The 23,045-nt window shown below is 40.2% G+C and overlaps 1 long non-coding RNA gene across 2 annotated transcripts in view; it reads right to left on the minus strand.

The window, feature by feature from the left end:
* Positions 1–21,542, minus strand: part of LOC131753473 (uncharacterized) — a 54,779-nt gene extending 33,237 nt beyond the window's left edge. Inside the window, exons 1-3 of one of the 2 annotated variants that reach the window (XR_010840902.1) lie at positions 21,477–21,542; positions 19,015–19,170; positions 11,529–11,631 (exon numbers count right to left, since the gene is read on the minus strand). This is a non-coding gene — a long non-coding RNA (uncharacterized lncRNA). Of the gene's footprint in view, positions 1–11,528; positions 11,632–19,014; positions 19,171–21,079; positions 21,114–21,476 lie in introns of those variants that run through there. The other variant, XR_010840901.1, reaches the window with a different exon arrangement.
* Between the last annotated feature and the right edge of the window lie 1,503 nt (positions 21,543–23,045).

A 23,045-nucleotide genomic window follows, 5' to 3' on the forward strand; every position in this document is an offset into this window, starting at 1 on the left:
TAAAATATTAGTGTTTCTTTTTAAACTTTAAAAAGCCATTCAATAATGTAAAAACCATTCTTAGCTTCTGGATCATACAAACACAGGTGGAAAGCCCTATGGACCAGGTCATAGTTTGCTGACTCCTGCCTTAGAGAACTCTCACACATGCACAAAAACAGCTACATATGAGAACATACATAACATCATTATTTGGATTAGCAAATAATTGGAAATAACCTAAATAACTATAATAGGAGGATGGTAAATAACATTGGTATAACTGGAGATACTTGTATCAACATGGATAAATCTTATGAACGTAATGTTGAAAGGGAAACACAAATTACAGTTTAGTTACATGCCACTTATAGGAAGTTTTTAAATATGCAAAAATTATATATTACTGTACATATTTAGCATATATAATAAAACTATGAAGAAATAGATGGGATTGTTTAACATCAAAATCATTTACCTGGGCACCTGAGCATGATGGCAGGGTGAGAGACAGGAAGAGAAGGATGCAATTGGAGAAGGGTGCACAGAGGGTTTCAATTGGACTGGTTCATAAATGTCCATTCTTTTTTTTTTTTTTTTTTTTTTTTTTTTGCGTTACGCGGGCCTCTCACTGCTGTGGCCTCTCCGGTTGCAGGGCACAGGCTCCGGACGCGCAGGCTCAGCGGCCGTGGCTCACGGGCCCAGCCGCTCCGCGGCACGTGGGATCTTCCCGGACCGGGGCGCGAACCCGCGTCCCCTGCATCGGCAGGCGGATTCTCAACCACTGCACCACCAGTGAAGCCCATAAATGTCCATTCTTTATACTGTGTTGTATACCTTGAATGTTTAATAATAAATAAAAAGGAATGTGTAGGTTTAATGTGAGTTTAGCAAATGGTTTGTCCTGTTTAGGGGAGGGAGGTTCAATTTTTATTAAAATACCCAAAATCTTAGGCTTCAGCCTGGATGTCTCACACTGAAAAGAGAAAATATTGTTTCATTAGAAAAAAAGTGGACTGATCCTTAGGATAAAAACAGAAAATGGTATTGCATTCTTGCATAGTTAACTAATGTAAATACCTTCAAACAAACTGGTGATTATTTGTTTTGGAGACTCAAAGAGCTGAGTCAGACCTCTCTACCTCATTTAATGGGTTCAATCAGCTCTGCCTGTCTGCTCTTAGTCCCCCTGTTCCAGACACATCCTCCACAGCATTACAATGATCCACATGCCCTAGGAATAGCGAGTTTCCATCACCTGCTTTGACAGAGCAAATAGAAGTGTAGGTGGCAATGACGTTAGTGTTTCTGTGTGTGAAAAACCTAGTGTGACTTTTCCCCTTTCTCTGGCAAAAGTTCACAGGGCATCATTTATAAAAAGATGAAAAAAAAAAACAAAACCTCCTGCTCTGCTTTTACTGATTTCAGAAAGAGTAGTCATTAAAACTGCCTTTTGGTCTAGAATTACTTAAATAGTTCTTTAAGTGTCTCCTAAAGTCACTTATCTTCAAGTAACCTAAATCATGAGTTCGTTTTTAACTTCAAAGACCCCCAAAGTAAAGTAATATCAGTCATAACTGTTGGGCAGGTACTGCCCTCTAGTGCTTACACTTTTAGAATAAAATTTTAAAATACTGACATATCAAAGTCTGTCAAAAATTAGATAGCGTCCCCTTGACCAAAGATTTTTCAACTTCACACTTTTGACATTTGAGGCCAATGGGGGCAGCCCTGTGCAATGCTGGGTGTTGAGCAGCATCCCCAGCCTCTCTACCTCTCTACCCACTAGATGCAGTAGCACCCCTACCTCAATTGTGGCAAACAAAAATGTCTCCAGGCATTGCTAAATGTCCCTTGGGGAGCAAAATTGTCCCTGGCTGAGAACTGCTAAAGGCTGTCCAAAACATTCATGTTAGTCCTGAAAATTATAAACAAAAAAAGTCTCTCTAGATTCATTCGAGGGAAATAAAAGAAACTTTCATTTCTGCGTGAAAAACAAAAAAAAAATAGAGAATTAAGATTTTCAGCTCTTCTCCCCACCCCCAAAATCTTGACTGGTGGGAAACTCTTTACACCTCTATGTTCCAGCTTCACTTCTTAGATCTATTCACTTCCTTTCAAAGTGCTCAGAAAATAAAGCTTGCACTTCTAGCTGAATATAGGGAACATGATCGGGAAAGGGTGGGGGGAGGTATGAGTGTCTGTACTGTGTTCTAGCAAAATTTAGAGGGTCAGGCAACAGAGAATCTGTATTGATTGTAAACATAATATGAAAATTCTTTTAAAAAGAAATTTATTGGGCTTCCCTGGTGGCACAGTGGTTGAGAATCCGCCTGCCGATGCAGGAGACACGGGTTCTTGCCCTGGTCCGGGAAGATCCCACATGCCGCGGAGCAACTAAGCCCGTGAGCCATGGCCGCTGAGCCTGTGTGTCCGGAGCCTGTGCTCCGCAACGGGAGAGGCCACAACAGTGAGAGGCCCGCATACCGCAAAAAAAAAAAAAAAAAAAATTATTTATTTATGGCTGTGTTGGGTCTTTGTCGCTGTGCACAGGCCTTCTCTAGTTGTGGAGAGCGGGGGCTTCACTTTGTTGTGGTGAGCGGCTTCTCTTGCCGTGGAACACAGGCTCTAGGCGAGCGGGCTTCAGTAGTTGTGGCATGTGGGCTCAGTAGTTGTGGCGCACAGGTTTAGTTGCTGCACAGCATGTGGGATCTTCCCAGACCAGGGCTCGAACCCGTGTCCACTGCATTGGCAGGCATACTCTCAACCACTGCGCCACCAGGGAAGCCCGAAAATTCTTATAAAATACCAGAGGATGTTTCAAATCTGGACTTAGGAAGTTTAATTAGGAGGGTTTATTCAGATCTGCTATGAATGACTTTTTCCTCATGTAAGTGCTTTATGTGTGTAAGTCCTGATTCTATGAATTTTAAAGCCTACAAATGACTGAGGACTAGATATTTTTAAAAAAATAGTTTGGACTGACATTGAATGAAACTTCCTTCCCTCATCAAATTTCTCACTGGCCCAGTTGGTTTTACTGGAGAAATAAACAAGAAATAAGAATCAATAAACAATTTTAATTCACTTATATAATTAAAAACATATCATTTTTAATAACACATTCAGATCTAATATTTTATTTATTGCTTAGTGAAATTGAAAGTATTAAAGCTCTACAATTGTCAAGCTCTTATTAGCAGAACGTTGGAATGTATATCTGTTTTAGCTGCACAGAGCAGTTTGCACAGATCACTGCACAGATCACTCCTGACTTCTTCTTAGAGGCTGTTGCTTTGCTGAATATTCATATTGGTTTCCTTCTATCCTCTCTAATTAAATTCAGTTAGAACATCTTCTAGTCATATAATAAAGCCAGGGACAAAGAGGTTTTAGGTTCTGATCTTTTAAAGGACAACCAAATGGTTTAGAATGTATATTGTTTAAATACAATGTACATAGAAAAGTTAAAAACAATAACATAGAAAAGTTACATGACATGGATAAAAATAAAAAGCTAAAGGAAGGGATTTCCCTGCTGGCCCAGTGGTTAAGAATCTGCCTGCCAATGCAGGGGACATGGGTTCGAGCCCTGGTCCAGGAAGATCCCACATGCCGTGGAGCAACTAAGCCCGTGCGCCACAACTACCGAGCCTGCGTGCCACAACTACTGAAGCCTGCATACCTAGAGCCGGTGCTCTGCAACAAGAGGAGCCACCGCAATTAGCAGCCTGTGCACTGTGGGGAGAATAATCGCCCCACCTCTCCTCCGAAGTCCATGTCCTAATCCCAGAACCTGTGAATATGCTACCTTACATGGCAAAAGGGATTTTGCTGGTATGATTACATTAACAATTTTGAGATGGGAAGCATATCCTAGATTATATGGCTGAGCCAAATGCAATCACAAGGTCCTTATAAGTGAAAGAGGGAGACAGGAAAGTCAGAGGAGATATAATGATGGAAGTGGAGGTCTCAGTGATGCAATAGCTGGCTTTGAAGATGAAGAGGCTACATGCTGAGGAATGTGGGCCATGTCTAGAAGCTGAAAAAGGCAAGAAATGAATTCCCCACTAGAGCCTCCAGAAGGAACACAGCTCTGCTGACACCTTGATTTTATTCCCATAATACCTATTTCAGGCTTCTGACCTTCAGAACTTTACAAAAAGTAATTTGTATTATTTAAAGTGACTAAGTTTGTGGTAATTTGTTGTAGCAGCACTAAGAAACTAATACAGGAACATTTCATTACTCTTTTAGTACTTTTAATATCCTGTTAATTCAGAATTTCAGCATTTGAGTAATTACTTCTCATATTATTACCATGTTTATAATTTTTAAAAGTACAGGTGCTCTCTTTCTCTGGTTGCTAATAACTATCACATTTTACTAAAACATACTTGCTATTTACCTTTAATAACATGAATCTCAAGATTAAAACCTGGAGGCTAGTACACATACAATGAGGAGAATCTACTCTAGCACTGCAAGACAAATTTAGTGGACATGAAACATGCATTTAAATATGTGGCAATAGCTACCTATCAAATCTCAAGAGACAAAAAAAGTCCAGTAGCCCAACTATACTGGCTGTTAAACAAGTTGAAATTTGATTCATAAAATAGAATCTGACTTCAGAAGACAAAAATGGCAAAGTTAACAATGCTACTTTGACGTGACCCTTTAGCAGAAAGCTGACCTTTGTAGCAGTTGTTATAAACAAGTTAAGTCATTGTAGGAGAGAACTGAGCTTGATATATTATGAAAAAATAGGCCTATCCCTTTCATGTAGGTAGAGAGAACTGGCTGAAATTTCTCATCTCATTTCACTAGTATTTTAACAGTGAAAGCTGTCACTGTGAAGGCTCATTACACAGCATCTGTGGTGCCTCATTCTGATATAGTAATTCCTAATAATCCTTTTGATGGCAAGCATCCATAAACTCTTCCTTTTCATGGAGAAGTATTATTCAGACACTCTTTAAGGAATTATAATTACAATCTTTAAGGGTTACAATACCTTCAAATAACTAAACAATGGCATATACTCCCAGAAGAAAACAACTTTCCTACCTTTGCCAACCCACTGACAAATTTGGAAAAGATACAATTCCAAACAATGTTCACTACTGCTTATGATTTTGACTCTTGAAACTTTATGAAGAAAACTCTGTATACAAATTATTTTCTCATCTTTTCCAAAGTACTTATGAAAAACGAGAATTTTTAATCCAGATGCTGTTTCCTAAATTGGCCAAAAGGTGTATTCCTTGATTTGAAATGGAAGAAATTATTTTAGCTTAGCACTTGTTGTTTAAGAAAGTATACTTCAGGGCTTCCCTGGTGGCGCAGTGGTTGAGAGTCCGCCTGCCGATGCAGGGGACATGGGTTTGTGCCCCGGTCCGGGAGGATCCCACATGCCTTGGAGCGGCTGGGCCCGTGAGCCTGCGCGTCCGGAACCTGTGCTTCGCAGCGGGAGAGGCCACAACAGTGAGAGGCCCGCGTACCGCAAAAAAAAAAAAAAAAAAAAAAAAGTGTCTACAGAGTAAATTAATTCATCACAGAACATTTTCTTTATTTTCACCTGGCATCACTTTGGGCATCAAGGTGTCCTTTGTACTAAGCAGTTTAATCTGAATTGGCAATATATGGATTACATATATATATATAGTAATTTGGAGATTTTACTGTATTTCTCTTATGGAATGCTTTATACAATTTATTTTTTCTCCTTCTGTGATATGGTAAAATGCCTCTAGAGAACTTTATGGTTTATGTAACATAAAGTTACATAAAAGTGCAACAAGTATGAGTTTAAGGAAAAATATTTCAAGAAAAGTAAATTCTAGCTATTTTTAACCTATACTTGAAATTTTTCCCTTCTTGTACTTCTGTAATGAGGCAACTGATAACTAAGGAATTCTAAAACTCTAAACAAGCATTATAAACAAGGCACTGCTGCAAAAGGTGGAAGATGCAAAGACAATTCCTGCCCTCCAGGAGTTTCAATTTGGTGGGGACTGGAAGAATGATGATAAGAGACTAACAGCCACATAATGTGGGACCTCTAGACAAGCAATCCAAAGGATATGTTAGAGAAAGACTGTATCCAGAGGGATCCATAAAAGAAACTGCCCTGACGATGGATAGGATCTTAGTGAATAGAGATGGGGGACATTCCAGGCAAAGGGGAAAGTGTGACCAAAACCAGAGAGATATGGTATACTGTTTTCCAAGGGGTGCTATAACAAAGTACCACAAATTAAGTGGCTTGACATAACAAAAATCTATTCTCTCATAGTTCTGAACGATAAATATAAAAAATCAAGGTGTTATCAGGGCCATGCTCTCTCTAAAGGCTTTAGAGGAGAATTTTCCTTGCCTCTTCTCGTGTCTCATGGTTGCCTGAAATCCTCAGTGTTCCTTGACTTATAGATACATCAGTCCAATCTCTGCCTCCGTCATCACATTCTCCTGTGTGTGTCTCTCTTCACATGACTGTCTTCCATGTGTGTCTGGTCTCTTCTCCTATTCTTATAAGGATACCAGTCATACGGGATTAGGGCCCACCCTAATCCAGGATGACCTCATCTTAACTACATCTACAAAGATTACATCTACAGAGACTCTATTACCGAATAAGATCACTTTCACAGGTACTGGGGGTTAGGACTCAGACATGTGTTTTGGGGGGACACAATTCAACCCACAACATATGGTAATGAAAAGTTCAATGTGGCTAGAAAGTAGACTACATCTTAGGGAAAATGAAAATAACACAGGAAAGAGTTGTAGAAGACCTTGATGAATAAGCAATGGGTTGTGCCACAGAATTGTTTTTTTCATAAATTTATTTATTTATTTTATTTTATTTTATTTTTTTGGCCACACCGTGCAGCTTGCAGGATCTTAGTTCGCCAACCAGGGATTGAACCCAGGCCCCAGCAATGAAAGCCCAGTATCTTTTTTTTTTTTTTTTTTTTTTTTTCCGGTATGCAGGCCTCTCACTGTTGTGGCCTCTCCCGTTGCGGAGCACAGGCTCCGGACGCACAGGCTCAGTGGCCATGGCTCACGGGGAAAGCCCAGTATCTTAACCACTGGACCACCAGGGAATTCCCCTGCAGAATATTTTTAGGTAAAAGAGTATTACTAATGAAACTATCCATTTGGGAAAATTAAGTTATCATTATTACGTAAAATTCACGTGAGAAAAAGACAAAATAACATACAGAGAGTTACTTTAGGAATAGAACGTGTTTGTGATGCCTCAAATAAAATGGCCTCATAAGGTTTATAAAGAATAGGACATACAAGAGAGACTGGTTATAGGAGATAAGAGTTAGGTAAGACTGAATTTGAGGACTCGGAGAATAGTGGTACATGGTACAATTATTATCATTAGTATGTTAATTGTATTGCTTTCTTTTTTTTTTTTTTTTTTTGCGGTACGCGGGCCTCTCACTGTTGTGGCCTCTCCCGTTGTGGAGCACAGGCTCCGGACACGCAGGCTCAGCAGCCATGACTCATGGGCCCAGCCGCTCCGCGGCATGTGGGATCTTCCCGGACCGGGGCACGAACCGGTATCCCCTGCATCGGCAGGCAGACTCTCAACCACTGCTCCACCAGGGAAGCCCAGTTGTATTGCATTTTAACACCAGTTCTCTGACACTAACTGGGTGTCCTACAATTCGACTCAGACCCTATCTACTGAGAGTTAGTGCAGACCCCACAAGTTAAGGGCAAAGTCCTTCACAAGATTGCCCCCATTTCAGACACCAGCCACCTGTACATCTGCTGACTACAAATTCTTGGGTTTCTTACAACCCCTCAGGTTTGATAATTTGCCAGAACAACTCACTGAATTCACTGAAAGTACTGTAGTTACAATTACAATTTTATTATAAAAAATACCATTCAGGAATAGCTAAATGGAAGAGAAACATAGGACAAGGTCTGGGGTGGGCGACGGGAGAAGGGGGACACAGAGTTTCCATGCCTTCTCCTTATGCAATCCAGTGCATCACCATCCAGGCACATTAATGTGTCTATGAACCAGGAAGCTCCACTGAGCCTCAGATCCAGAATATTTATTAGGGTTTCACTGCATAGGTACGACTGATTAAATCACTGGCCACGTGACTGAATCCAATTTCCAGTCCTTCTCCCCTCCCAGAAGGTTGGGAGTGGGGGTTAGGGGAGTGGGGTTGAAAGTTCCAATCCTTTAATCATGTGCTAGGTCTTTCTGGTATGGCCAGTCCCTCACTTGAAACTATCTAAGGGCCCACCAAGAGTCATTTCATTAGCATAAATTCAGGTATGGTAGAAAGGGGCTTGTAATGAATAACAAAAGATACTCAGGAAATTCCAAGTTTTTGAACTTGTTCCAGGAACTGGCGACAAAGACTAGATATATTCTTTATTATATTACATGCATATTAATAACAAATATTTATTAAGGACTTGATGTGCAACAGGTACATTTAACTCTCACAAAGCCTTATTATTATCATCTCCATTTTACAAATTAGGAAATTAAGTCTCAGGGATCATATGAGCCCCAACTTCATAATACTAGTAAATGGTAAAGATTCGAAGTTGGGTCAGTTTACTCCAGAGCCCATGCTGGTAACCACAATGCATACTTCCTTACTGTGTACCCTTGGGCAAATCACTTTACCTCTCCAGACTATCTAGTAAAATGAAGAAGCTATGATTACCAATGTTTCTTTCAACTCCAGTGTTTCCCTTTTTCATTTAAATTATTTCAAAACACCATAATATCCTACTTATGGGTAAAGAATAATTTACTATTACTCTGCTTTTGGACATTTAGGCTGCTTCCAGTTTTTCCTTAACATAATTAACCCTGCAGTGAACATCCCAGTGCACTCACTATCTGCTTTACAGATTATTTCCTTAGAATAAATTATTAGAAATAATCCTATCTAAATATATTTCAGTAATAAGGATTTTTTTTAATTTTGTTAATCTAATGAGAATTTTAAATTATCATTTTAATATACCTGCTTTTAAAAAGCAATATTATGCTATAATAGGAATTTAGTAAGAAAAAAACACATTTTATTTTAACTTGATTTCTTTAAAAATTTTTATCACTGATTTTTTAACATCAGGTCTACATCTTTTTATCTTCATAAAATTACATTTGTTAATGATAATAACAATTCATAAGAAGAGAAGATAACACATACTTACACCTGATTACTTTTAAATTGTAATACCTTATTCACAGATGTATCCCTAGGGCTTAGAACACAGAAATCAATAAGTACTTATTGAATGAATAAACTTGTCTTGGTCTTTTTGTTTATTCTTTTAGACTAACTTTATAAAAAATTTTCAGTTGCCCCCTAAAACAACTCCATAAGGAATTTAAATGGGAATTGTATTGAATTTTTAAGTTGATTTAAGATGGTATGAAATCTTCAAAATGTTTAGGGTTTCCATCCAAAACTTAGCATGCCTCTCCTTTCATTCAGTGGTGAAAAACGAAGGATGTTTCTATTAAAGGGTGTTTCCAATATTTTTTCTCTCTGGTAATAATTTGATAGTTTGGATTACATAGGTCAAACACATTCCTCAATAAAAGCATGCCTATGAATTTTATTTGTTGATATAGCGAATGAGATATTTTTCATTACATTTTCTACCTAATTATTGCCAGAATAGTACAGTGATTTTTTTCCTGAACTACTTTATTAATTCAAATGTTCAGTTTAACATAAAAATTCTATCATCTATTTCCCCTTGGATTTAAACGACGTATTTATTTACTATCTTATTGCATGAGTCAGAAATTTCAAAACAATTTTAAATTATAGTGACTGAGAGACTAAATATAAAAATGGATAATGGCCAGACCATATAGAAAATAGAAACCTGACCCACCAGCTGCACCCACCTGCCCAGGAAACCAACCCCTTATCTACAATAAACAACCCAGGAAGCCAACCTGCTATGTCAGACTTGCAGGAAGCCAGGTTGCTATGTATAGTGACAATCCAAGTAGCTAAACAATAACTTCTCTAACAAATGGCTCAAAATGGCCAGGACTTCATTAATAACTGACAGCTTCCCTAATTTTGGTCCCCACTTCCAATGTGGGACCAACCATAGAAAGCCAAATATGCACCCCTAACCAATCACACAGGATGCCCCATTTCTAGTTACCCTGCCTACAAGCTTCTCCACACACCTGAAGCCTTCCCTTTTTCCACTATGAAGCTTTCCCATTTCTGCACCTGATTTTGAGTCATTGACAAAACTCAGGTAACAGAGGCTGATTCCTTTGCTATAGCAAGCTCAGAATAAATAGCCTTTGCTTTTCTCATTTGGTTGGTCTTCATTTATTTGCACAGGCACTAGTGGGCTTCCTTAATTTTGCTCCTCATCTTAATGGAAACATCCTTAATTTTTTTTGCCATTAAGAATAATACTGTTATTTTAAGAATGGATAAACAACCAGGCCCTATTGCATAGCACAGGGAACTATATTCAATTTCCTGTGATAGGGCTTCCCTGGTGGCGCAGTGGTTGGGAGTCCACCTGCCGATGCAGGGGACACGGGTTCGTGCCCCGGTCCGGGAAGATCCCACATGCCGCGGAGCGGCTGGGCCCGTGAGCCATGGACGCTGGGCCTGCACGTCCGGAGCCTGTGCTCCGCAGCGGGAGAGGCCACAGTGGTGAGAGGCCCACACACCGAAAAAAAAAAAAAAAAATTTCCTGTGATAAACCATAATGGAAAAGAATATAAAAAAGAATGTATATATATGTATAACTGAATCACTTCGCTCTACAGTAGAAATTAACACATCACTGTAAATCAACTATACTTCAATTTTAAAAAGAAAGAAGGATACTGTTATTTTGAAAAATATTTTTATCATGTTGAGGTATCCTTCTATTCCATTCCTAATAAGTACTTAAAATAGAATGTTTACTTTTTATCAGATATCTTTTCAGCATCTGAAAAGATCTTGTGTTTTTCATTTTCTATGTTTTAAGATTAGGTTTCTTATTATTAAGCCATCCTCAAATTTCTGAGATAAGCATTTCTCAGTTATGATTAATTATTCTTAATATATATATTATATATATATATATTTTTTTTCAGTACACGGGCCTCTCACTGTTGTGGCCTCTCCCATTGTGGAGCACAGGCTCCGGACGCGCAGGCTCAGCAGCGATGGCTCACGGGCCCAGCCGCTCCGCGGCACGTGGGATCTTCCCGGACCGGGGCACGAACCCGCGTCCCCTGCATCGGCAGGCGGACTCTCAACCACTGCGCCACCAGGGAAGCCCTCAATATATTTTAATATTTATTTGCTTGTCTTTTTATTTAAGATTCGAAGTCTACATTTATAGGCAAGACTCATTTTTAGTATTCAGTATTAATCTTACTAGTTTTATTTTCCAACGGATAATTTTATTTTCAGACTGAGAGGGCATCTTTTAGGTACTTAAAAAAGATGAACCAGAATGTTAGCAGCCACCTATAATTATAAAGGAATAATAAACAAATGCCTCACCTTCAAGAGTATAACAACATGGGGCTTCCCTGGCAGTCCAGTGGTTAAGACTCCGTGCTTCCACTGCCGGGGGAGTGGGTTCGATCCCACACGCCAAGCGGCACTGCCAAAAACAAAGAAGATATAACAACAATTCAAATGTATTCAAAAGTGAGGTGAAAATAAACCTACTTGCAAATATCTGCTTTAATTAAATAGAAAACCATTATTTTAAGCATTGTCTTTATTGGAAAATTCTCTACTGTAGAGAAACATTGCACTCAAGCTAGAGAGAAAAGTCTATTGATATTAGGGACAAAACTTAAGATTTCTCAGAAATAAGAATAGTAAATGCATAAAATAATGCTTTAATGCTAACCTGTTCTTGTATTAAATGAGAGTATATGTTTTGCATATCAAATTAATATATGTTTGGGCTTCCCTGGTGGCGCAGTGGTTAAGAATCTGCCTGCCAATTCAGGGAACACGGGTTCAAGCCCTGGTCCAGGAAGATCCCACGTGCCGCAGAGCAACTAAGCCTGTGCACAACTACTGAGCCTGCACCCTGGACCCCGTGAGCCACAACTACTGAAGCCCGCATGCCTAGAGCCCGTGCTCCGCAACGAGAGAAGCCACCGCAATGAGAAGCCCGCGCACCGCAACGAAGAATAGCCCCCGCTCGCCACAACTAGAGAAAGCCCACGCAAGCAACGGGACCCAACACACCCAAAAATAAATAAATAAAATAAATTAATATTTTTTTAATTAATATGTTTAAAATCTGACTTCATGAAGTTTACTATCCTGCTGTTAATGGTATTAATATTTTTAAATAATTAGATGTAAGTAAAATATAACCATAAAATTTTAATATATGCTAAAAAGATATCAAAAATCACTGGCGGGCTTCCCTGGTGGCGCAGTGGTTGAGAGTCCGCCTGCCGATGCAGGGGACACGGGTTCGTGCCCCGGTCCGGGAGGATCCCACATGCCGCGGAGCGGCTGGGCCCGTGAGCCATGGCCGCTGAGCCTGCGCGTCCGGAGCCTGTGCTCCGCAGCGGGAGAGGCCACAACAGTGAGAGGCCCGCGTACCGCAAAAAAAAAAAAAAAAATCACTAGCAAAGGGATAGATGATTCAATAATAAATAGTGCTGGAAAAACTAACAATTTGGGAGCATGGAAAGACAAAAAAGAGTGTCCAAAGAATGGGCCCAGGGGCTCCCCCAGGGCTGCCTGACAATGAGCTGGCTGGTATCTGGAGTTACCTGATTTCACCTTCCTCCAAAGTCTCCAAGTGCTGGACAGCTAGTGTTCCCAGCAGCTCTCGAAAGAGCTGGCACCCAAGCTCAGGCTATTTGACACCCAAATTCAGCTCCACTCTCAGCCCACTCCCATGTTTGACCACAGCACACCTGGTGCACTCAAGCAAGTACACCACTCTCCTGGAGAGCGAGTGGATGGCCCTTTGCATTCTGCTGACCCTTCTATTTATGAATTCCTGCTTGAACCAAATAATACTTGGTGTTGATTGCCTGAGCCCTTTACTTGAGGAAATGGGTTTAAACCCTGACCTCACATTATGCACCAAAACTAATTCTGGAAGGTAAACAAAATAAAGTCAGTAAAATAAAGTTAACAACAACAACAAAAAAAAAAACGGTTAATAAAAATAAATCAAGGGCTTCCCTGGTGGCGCAGTGGTTGAGAATCCACCTGCTGATGCAGGGGACACGGGTTCTTGCCCCGGTCCGGGAAGATCCCACATGCCGCGGAGCGGCTGGGCCCATGAGGCATGGCCGCTGAGCCTGCGCGTCCGGAGCCTGCGCTCTGCAACGGGAGAGGCCACAACAGTGCAAGGCCCGCATACCGAAAAAAATAAAAAAATAAAAAATAAATCAAGACAATGAAAAGCTAGAATAAAGTAGAATTAAATGATTTTCAAATCTCTGGAGGGTGAGACAAATTTCTAGGCTTCATAAGAAGAAGATAAATCACAAATAAAAACACTGATTCACAACTTACTACATAAATATTTTAAACATTCATATAACAACAAAAAGACAAAGAGAAGAAATATTTCATCTAATATGACAAAAGGTTAAAATCCCTATTACATAAAAAATTAATACAATTGATTTTTTAAAATCAAATCATTGAAGCCTAATCGATAAAGGTTATAAACAATCTACAAAGGACCATGCAACCAGTAACCAAAGAAATGCAAATGAAAGCAACAACAAGGTCCAATTTTAACCTACTTTTCCTCCTACTTTTCTGACAGCTCCTTCTTAAACTCTTTTGCTCTTCATCTCCCCAACCTCTGTATGCTGAAGTGCTCTAGGAATTCAATAGTATTTAGACTCATTACCTAATGACCTCAACCACTCTCATGGCTTTACATAGAATCTATTTTTCACTGATTCCCAAAATTTATATCTCCAACTCAGACTGGAATATCCAGCTGCCTACTTGCCATCTCCACTTGAATTTTTAACAACAGACTCAAACTTAATGCAAATATATCTCATTCTGTACTACTGATAATGCTTCTCTCTCCCAAACCAGCTTCTCCTGCAGCCTTCTCCTTCTCAGTTGATGGCAACTCCATTCTTCCTGTTGCTCAGGCCACAAATCTTGGTACCATCTTGACTCCTCTCTCTCATATGCCACATCTCATCAGTCAGCAATTTCTGTCAGCTCCACCTCCAAAATACACCCAGAATTCAATTCACTTCCCCCACCCCCACCAGGATCCAAGCCTCTATCATCTTTCACCTGGATTATTGCAATAACCTCTTAATTGGTGTGCTGGCTTCTGTCCGTGCCCCTCTTCCTCTGTTCTCAGGAGAGTAGCCAGAGTGAACCTGTTAAAACTTAAGGCAGATGCTCTCACTCCTTTGCTCAGCTCTCCAGTAGTTGCCCATTACCAGTCAAAGTAAAATCCAAAGACTTTACAAGCCCTACATGATCTATTCCCTTCTTACCCTACCTCACCCATCGCCATGACTCCATCTAATATTGTGATCCCTCTTGCTTACCTTCTTCTAGCCACGTGGCTTTGGTGTCCCTCTAACCACACAAGCCATGCTCCTACCACAGAGCCTTTGCATTTGCTATTCTTTGTCTGGAATGCTCTTACCAAGATATCAAATAGCTCACTTTCTAATTTCCTTTGGGTCTTTACTAAAAATTTGCCTTTATTTTTCTCCTCCCCTTTCCTTCTTTTCCTGGCAATTCAGTCTTAAAGATATTCATTGGGGGCAGAACAAGGTACACTGGCCCATAGTGGTGTGTCAGAGCCAAGCAAGACCAAGAGGGAACCCATGCAGAGGGATGGCCTGGCATGGGGTGTCAGACCTGAGCAGGGTGAAGATGTGCTTACATGGAGTGGTGGAGCCCATATTGAGCCCATATTCAGTCAGAAGGGCATCGAGACAGGGGAAAGGGTGGCAGCGGAGGAAGAGATTATTTATACACAGAGGGTTTGATCAAATAAGTAAATACACTGAAGATAAAGACAGCTAATTTCTCACTAATAGAGTATAGAGGTACAAAGATGGAAAGGGATAAAACTAGAATGAAACCTGAAGTGTTAGATTGCAATTGAAGTGAACTCATGGTTTTCAATATAGTTATAGTATAAACAATAAACATAGTATAAATAAATATATGTGTATATTGTTTATATATATGTATACGTAAATGTATACAAACACAAATATTCTCCGTCCATTGAAAGTACCTGGAAGGAGCAAAATGCCAATAGCAATGAGCATACCTAGCATACAGAGTGTGGCTTCAAGATAGCATTCTCAAGGGCTCCTTGGAGAAATGCCTGATTCCAAGGTTGGCGCAGGAAAGCACAAGATAAGCCTGGAACATCTTGGTATACCAGAAAGCAAGGACATGTTCAAAGAATGATCAGGACATGATGAAAAGACACAGAAGCTTAGCTTGAAATGTTTCAACGGGAAAATGTGAAAATAGTTTTACCACCAAAATAATGATACTAGCTCACTGATTAAAATAGGAAACTATGAGCTCATATAGACATAGACAAATAAACTGAAAATTTGATGAGAAATGTCATCAAGTATCTCCCCACAAAATACTTAATTACAAAGAGAATAAGACTAACTTGAAAGTGGAGAAGTTTGAAAGACACCATTTAAATCAAGTGATCAAAGTAAACAGTATCAGTAATGGGCCAAATAGAAATTATGTGCCATCTGATAAGATACAACAAGAATACAGCATTGCTTCTGTGATATTCCTGCCCAAAATGTATAACCTTAAGTCTAATCATAAGGAAACAGCAGACAACCTAAATTAAGGGCTATTCTATAAAATAATTGGTCTGAAATTTTCAACAGTGTCAAGGTCATAAAAGTTGAAGAAACACTGAGAAACTGTTTCAAACTGAAAGAGACTAAAGAGACAAGATAACTAAATGTAACAAGTCATAACGGGAGAACTGGATCTTTTTGCTATGAGGGGCATTATTGAGACAGCTGACAAAATTTGAGGGGGGGGATAAGACAGTAATAATGTATCAGTGTTAATATCCTTATTAACACTGATGGTTACATTTTGGTTAAGTAAAAAAAAGTCTTTGTTTATAGGAAAGATACCCTGAAGTATTTGGGGAAGGTGGAACATTATATAGGTAAGTAACTGACTTTCAAATGGTTCAGGGAAAAAAAGGTTTTGCTACTATGCCTGCAAGTTTTCTGTAGGTTTGTGATTTAAATTTAAAACATTTTTTAGAATTTTGTCACTTATTCAATGAGACCTTTACTAGCCACTCTAAAATGCTCACCCCAATGACACTTCACATTCTCCTTCCTGCTTTAGTTTTTCCCTTTAGCACACATACTTCGTTTATTTATCTAGTTGATTGTTTCACCCAGGAGGATCTAGGAGGGCAGGAATTTTTGTCTGTTTTATTCACTGCTGTGTCATGAGCGCTTAGAACATTGCTGGAACACAGCAAGTGCTCAATAAATAATGAATAAATAAATGCATAAGCCTGTTAAATAAATGTTTGAAGAAAGATATAACCATTACAAGGACTGGTGAAATAAAACTGTTACTCTCATCATCAATGATAGTTTGTTAAAAATCCTTTTGGAATTCAAAGTCATAAAAAATATCCTTTAACCTATAAATTCCACTTCTGGGAATTTATTCTAAGGAACTATCCTAAAATATGGGGAAGTAATCACAATGTCAAGGTGTTCACTGGAGTGTTATTTATTTAAAAAATAATAATAAAAGAGAGAGAAATTAAATATTCAAAAAGCATTGGATAAATTATGCCATACCCACAGATTAAAATTCTATTTCAAATTCCACCATCCTCTGAGCCACCTCTCGCAGTCAGCGCGTCCCAGCCCATTCTCTCCGTGCCCCTCCATCTGTACCCACATTTACACCTCCACACATACCCGAAGCCACGAAGTATACCCTGCGCGCTCCAACTGCACTCTGTTTTTACCTTCCTGGGAAACCCCACACTCCACCCACCCGGACCAGGCCCTGGCCCTGGACCCGGCCTGCAGGCGTCCCCTATGCTGTTGAAAAGAGAACATTTCCGGATGGAGGGACTTGGGTAAATGGGCCAGTTTCCCCATCGCAGGGTGCTGGCAGTTGGGCTGGGTGCGAGAGACCGGTGCCCTGAGTCTGTCCTTCAGGGGAGAGGATCCAGGTACAGGCAGCGATGGTCTCCTGAGACGAATTCTAGACACCTCACCACTGCTGGGAGGAACAACTGGCCCCAGCGACGTGCGTATGGGTTGCTTTGGCCTTGGACCTTGGGGCCCCACGGTTCCTGGCCAGGGGCTCATGTCACTGCCCCAGAAGAGACTTGTGCCCCTTGCGTGTGCAGTTCACTGCCCCGTTCTGGCCTCCGGCTGTCCTGCCCCTGCACAGCCTCGGAGCCAGAGCCCTGTCCCGGACACCTGGGCACAGGCCCTGAGCAGAGGCGGCGCTGCACTGTGACTCTTGAGTAGGAGGGAAGGCACTGAGGAGGACTGGGGTTTGCTTAATAGGTGGGATGAGCCACACTCCTTACGGAGGAGTCTGGGACAAGGGGCCTCCAACACTGGGGCACCCAGGTGTAAAAGAAAAAAAAAAAAACTAATTCATATATTAATTTAAAATAAGGCTATAGGTATAAAGTTTCAATTATGCAAGATGAAAAAGTTCTAGAGACCTGCTGTACAACATTGTTTATAGTTAACAATGCAGTTAAATTTTACAGTTAAAATTTTGTTAAGCGGGCAGATCTCATGTTGGTTTTTTTTTTTTTTTTTTTTTTGCTGTACGCGGGCCTCTCACTGTCGTGGCCTCTTCCGTTGCAGAGCACAGGCTCTGGACGCACAGGCGCAGTAGTTGTGACTCATGGGCCCAGCCGCTCCGTGGCATGTGGGATCTTCCCGGACCGGGGCACGAACCTGCGTCCCCTGCATCGGCAGGCGGACTCTCAACCACTGCGCCACCAGGGAAGCCCTCATGTTGGTTTTTTATCACAATAAGAAAAAGGCTATAAAATATATACAATTACATGTAAAGAATGTTTTAAAAAAATCTATCATGGGGCTTCCCTGGTGGCGCAGTGGTTGAGAATCCGCCTGCCAATGCAGGGGACACGGGTTCGTGCCCCAGTCTGGGAAGATCCCACATGCCGCGGAGCAACTAAGCCCGTGAGCCATGGCCGCTGAGCCTGCCCGTCCAGAGCCTGTGCTCTGCAACGGGAGAGGCCACAGTAGTGAGAAGCCCGTGTACCGAAAAAAAAAAAAAAAAAAATCTATCATGCCAGTCTGTGTACGTGTACAGATATGGAATTAAACACATTAAAGAAATTCCATTTGTTTTGAAATTTCATTTCATTTGAAATTCTAATATGTGGGAAACTGTTTTTTAAATGTATTATTACATGAAGGGAAAAAACAAACAATATAAATTTACAGTCTATGAGCCCAACTAAATAAAAATATGCACTGTAATAAGCAATTATTGTATTGGGGCAAATTTTGTTCTTCTCTATTTTCCAAATTGTTGGTAATATGGTTGTAATTTACATTCTTAAAATACATCTATAATAAATTTATATTTATTTTTAGAAAACACATCATGGATGAAATTAGCTAGATGTAGAAAGTATTAACCCCATGAAAGAATAACTGTTTGGCTGAAGAGAATAGGAACATACAAATCAAATATTGACTAGTCTGCATTCAAATATGACTAAATATAAAAGAGATAAAAAAATTTTAAACCTGTTTGAATAAAATGTTAATAGAAAAAAGTGACTTACATAAAATCAAAAGAAGAATTTGGCAGTATTAGTGTATTACTGCTGATGCAAGACATGTTAAATGCAACAAACTCTAAAACCACCAAAAAGGCATACTCTACTGGATCAGGGTAGATTCATCATGCTTGTCAGGCCAATAAAATATCCTTCAAGACTATCCAGCACCCCCTGTTCTTATTCCATGCTCACCAGAGAGTCTTCTGATTATTATCTTGGCCTCCCAGTTAACTTCTTCTAGGAGAGGCATATCCTAGACCTTCACACAGCCACATGAGTACTTGAAGTAGGGCTAATCTGAATTGACATGTGCTGTAGGTATAAAATCCACCCCAGATTTTGAAGACTCTGTATGAAGAAATAAATAAACTACCTCAGTAATAATTTTCTTGATTACCTGTTGAAATTATAACATTTTGGATAAGTTGGGTTAAATAAAATATGTTGTTAAAATTAATTTTACCTGTTTCTTTTTATTTTTTAATATGGCTAAAAAGAAAATTTTAAATTACTTTTGTGGCTCACATTTGTGGATATTATTATATTCCTATCGAACGAGAACACCGAACAAGAATACTGCAGTTGGGGCTTCCCTGGCGGTCCAGTGGTTAAGACTTCACCTTCCAATGCAGGGGGTGTGGATTCAATCCCTGGTTGGGAAGCTAAATCCCACATGCCTTGTCGCCAAAAAACCAAAACATAAAACAGAAGCAATATGGTAACAAATTCAATAAAGACTTTAAAAATGGTCCACATCAAAAAAATCTTAAAAAAAAAAAAGAACACTGCAGTCAATGTAATTATCCCATCTCCCTATAAAGCAATAAATTGACCCTCTGGTTTAGACATTAGCCTCTTGTGAGTTTTCATGGCACAAGCCTGTCCCTCACAGGCTGATCAACTTGGTGTTGACAAAATTAAGCCATGCTAAATGGAAGATGACACCTTCACTGAAGTGAGCAAGTCAAGGTTCTGGCATACTCTGAGCTTCCTGCACACAAGCTGTCAGCTCAGTCATTTCTCTACCTTCTGTCATTTTCTCTCTCAGTTCATAATTTGGTGTTTAGACTGTGTTTTTCAAAGGATAGGGTTATGTATTATTTATCTTTGTTTTCCTAGCACTTAGGTGCTTTAAACAAAGATATTAAAAAGTTTGTTAAATGAACATTTTTCTACATCCTTTGCCTTTGATCATAGCTACAGGCCTCCTTGCCTTGAAATACTGTGCATAACCTCCTCACTTCTTCATCCGTTAACTGCCGCTTATAAAGATTGAACACATAAAAACCTGAAAGTGAAGTTATACAGTCATGTGAGCTAAAAATAATAATATCTAATGTGGAGTGAAAGCTTCATAAGCATCACAGCACACTATATTATCAAGGACAGAGCCTTAGAGACAGACTACAGAATTGATATTTCATCATTATGCAATGACCTACATTATATGACCTCTTATTTGTCCCTGAACTCCAACAGCAACCTGAGGCTAATATAAAACAGTGGTGGAAGGGAAAACAGATGACTCAAAAAGAAAAGGAGGTTTATTATGGGATCAGTGTAATGATTTGGCTTCATAACATAGACCAGATGGCAATAGCCCCTTTCTCAGCAGGTGGCTTCTCAATGTCCTATGGGTTGTAAAAAACAAATTCACTATCAACCTCTTCTGCTAATAATTATTTCTGAGTACTGTGGCAGTATCAAAACAATGCTGAAAACACACACAATCCCTCAACACAAGAATAAATAAATAAACTTCTAAATATTTACTTCTGACAAAAGGAAAATCCTTTTCTGAGAAATGCTGTTACCCAACAGAAGATCTTGGCTTCTAAAAACCCAGGTATGTTCTCATCTTTTATTTTAAATGAAGAAGATGGCCTTTGTTTTACACAATTTTTTGGCTGTTTTTTAAAAGCCATTGAAAATGCCTGAGAAACGATTGGCATCAGTTCTACTGAGGTTTAATATTTACAGTTGCTAATTCTGTAAAATCATGAACCCTTTTTCTTTTTTTTTCTTCACTACACGGCTTGTGGGCTCCTAATTCCCCCACCTGGGATGGAACCCGTGCCCTCTGCAATGAAAGGGCGTTGTCCCAACCAGTGGACTGCCAGGGAATTCCCCATCCTTTAATATTTTTATAAAAATTGTGTATACAAGAATTCGTCTGCCTTCATTTTCCATACCTCCAAAGAAATCTTTCTGGTGTACAAGACAAACTGAATCAAATAGTCTCTGAAAGGTGACTTACCGATTCCAATAAAAAGTATAATTTGATGACAATTCTCTTCAATAGTTTGAGACACTTCTAACAAACTATAATTCAGTTGCCTTAACTAAAAGCCTGCAAACTGACCTTTACAAAATTTCCCCAATAGAACCGTTATTTCATTCTAGGAGAGAGAAAAGATCGTACGTATGTTTACAGCTCTTTATCATTTTACATATGGGCTGAGCGTCTTTTTTAGTGACTTCCCTCCAGTTAGTTGGTTGCTCTAATATTTTCCATTATTGATTCGTCCTTAGGTACTGACTTGACTGAACTATTAAGGCTCAGATCAATCCAGAAATTCTGGCTTTAAGATAGGGAAAATGGGAATAGGAACCGCAGAGCAGGTTAACTCCTAGGGACAAGAAGCAAAGTTCACCACCAAACGAAGGTCACTCAGGTGCAAACTTGAAGCAGAAAGGCACAAGGAGGGGGAGAAACAAGGTGGCCTCAGCTCGCATAGCATTTAGAGATCTAAAAAACAGACATAACACATCTCAGTTTATAGTCGTTAAATCGGATGATATTCGTGAACGTGGGACTAAGAATCATGCAATATTTGAAAATTAGAAAGGAAACAGAAGCTCTGTAAACCGTTAAGCGAGGGCTGTAAAACGTGAGTGAAGAAAAGGAAGGTCGTAAGGACCCCACCTTCCGGGAGAGTTCCAGTCCGCGTCAGCTGGCGGACTCGGGAAGAGGAGGAGGAGGAGGAAGAGGAGGGAACGCTTCAGCGCGACCCTTCGCGCCCAAGCTCCCGGGTCGACTTTGAGCAACTAGCTGACGCATGCGCAACTCGCTGACCGAAAGACGAGGGGGCGCCCCGGCCCCCGTTTATCTAGAGGCGGGGGAGGGCGGGGCGAAAACACGTGACCGGGTTGCGGCATTTCTGGCCCAATCCGAGGCGTTTCGGAAAGCGCCCTTGCAGAGCAATTCGGGTGGCCCCTGTTCGTCCGTAATTTCCTGGCTTTTTGACTCCGCTCTTGAATCTAAGCATTTAGTTTGTCAGAACTTTCTGCCGTGTGTTCCGTGAATCAAATTAGTGGCACACTCTAAAGTGACTGGCGCTTTTTATTTATTTTTCTCTATAACTAGAGTGTATTTCTGTAATTTCAAGTCCTGTTGCTCTCTCCCCAGCACGCTCAGGTCCTCTTCCTACTGCGTGAGACTCCAGAATCGCTGGAGGGCGCCTTTTTGTAAAATCAATCCCCTAGGAAGAGAAAAACTGCTTTATATCTCAGTGATAGAGGATTAGGGAAATTAAGGTAAAATTTTAAAGAGGCAAGTGTCCCATAGGACTGCCACAGATAACCTCAAAGACATACCCTAAAAGACTACTTTATTTCAATATAAGCATTTCAGTAAAATCTCCCGCTCTGTTTATTCCAGGCTGCTATCAAGAATCTGAAGTAATGATACTGGGATATTACCTGCAAGATGTGGTTGATTCGCCCCAGATGAGTGTGACGAGAAACAGGCTTTAGAGAAACTCAGTCTTAAAGCTGGCATCCTTGAAGTGAGAAGGGCATGGAGTAAAAGCAAGATGGATGGGGCTGATTTCTAGGGTTCTGACCCATCATGAACTGACTTTTACAGCCCAGGCACCTTGGCATTGGGAAATCAAGCAGTACTGCAAAAGGATAAAATGCCAAATATGTCGAAACAATAAAAAAAGGAAATTTCCATCCTTATATCACAATATGGATAGCTTGGTAAAAATAAGACCCCTCACCTGGAATCCTTCAGGAAGAGTTCACTCATTTCCTACAAATAAATCCTCAACACTGCAGAAATGAGTTTGTTCATAACTCAAGAATATTCTCAGAAAACGGGGGCGAGGTGCACAGCTAAAAGCTCTGAACCTGCACTGGCTTTTCTGCTAGAGTTGCAGCGTGATGGTAATTGCTGCTTCCCTTGCAGACACTAGCTTCCTCTGTTGCTGCTGTCATTG

Source organism: Kogia breviceps, chromosome 1 (genome assembly GCF_026419965.1).
Source record: "Kogia breviceps isolate mKogBre1 chromosome 1, mKogBre1 haplotype 1, whole genome shotgun sequence".
Classification (NCBI taxonomy): domain Eukaryota; kingdom Metazoa; phylum Chordata; class Mammalia; order Artiodactyla; family Physeteridae; genus Kogia; species Kogia breviceps.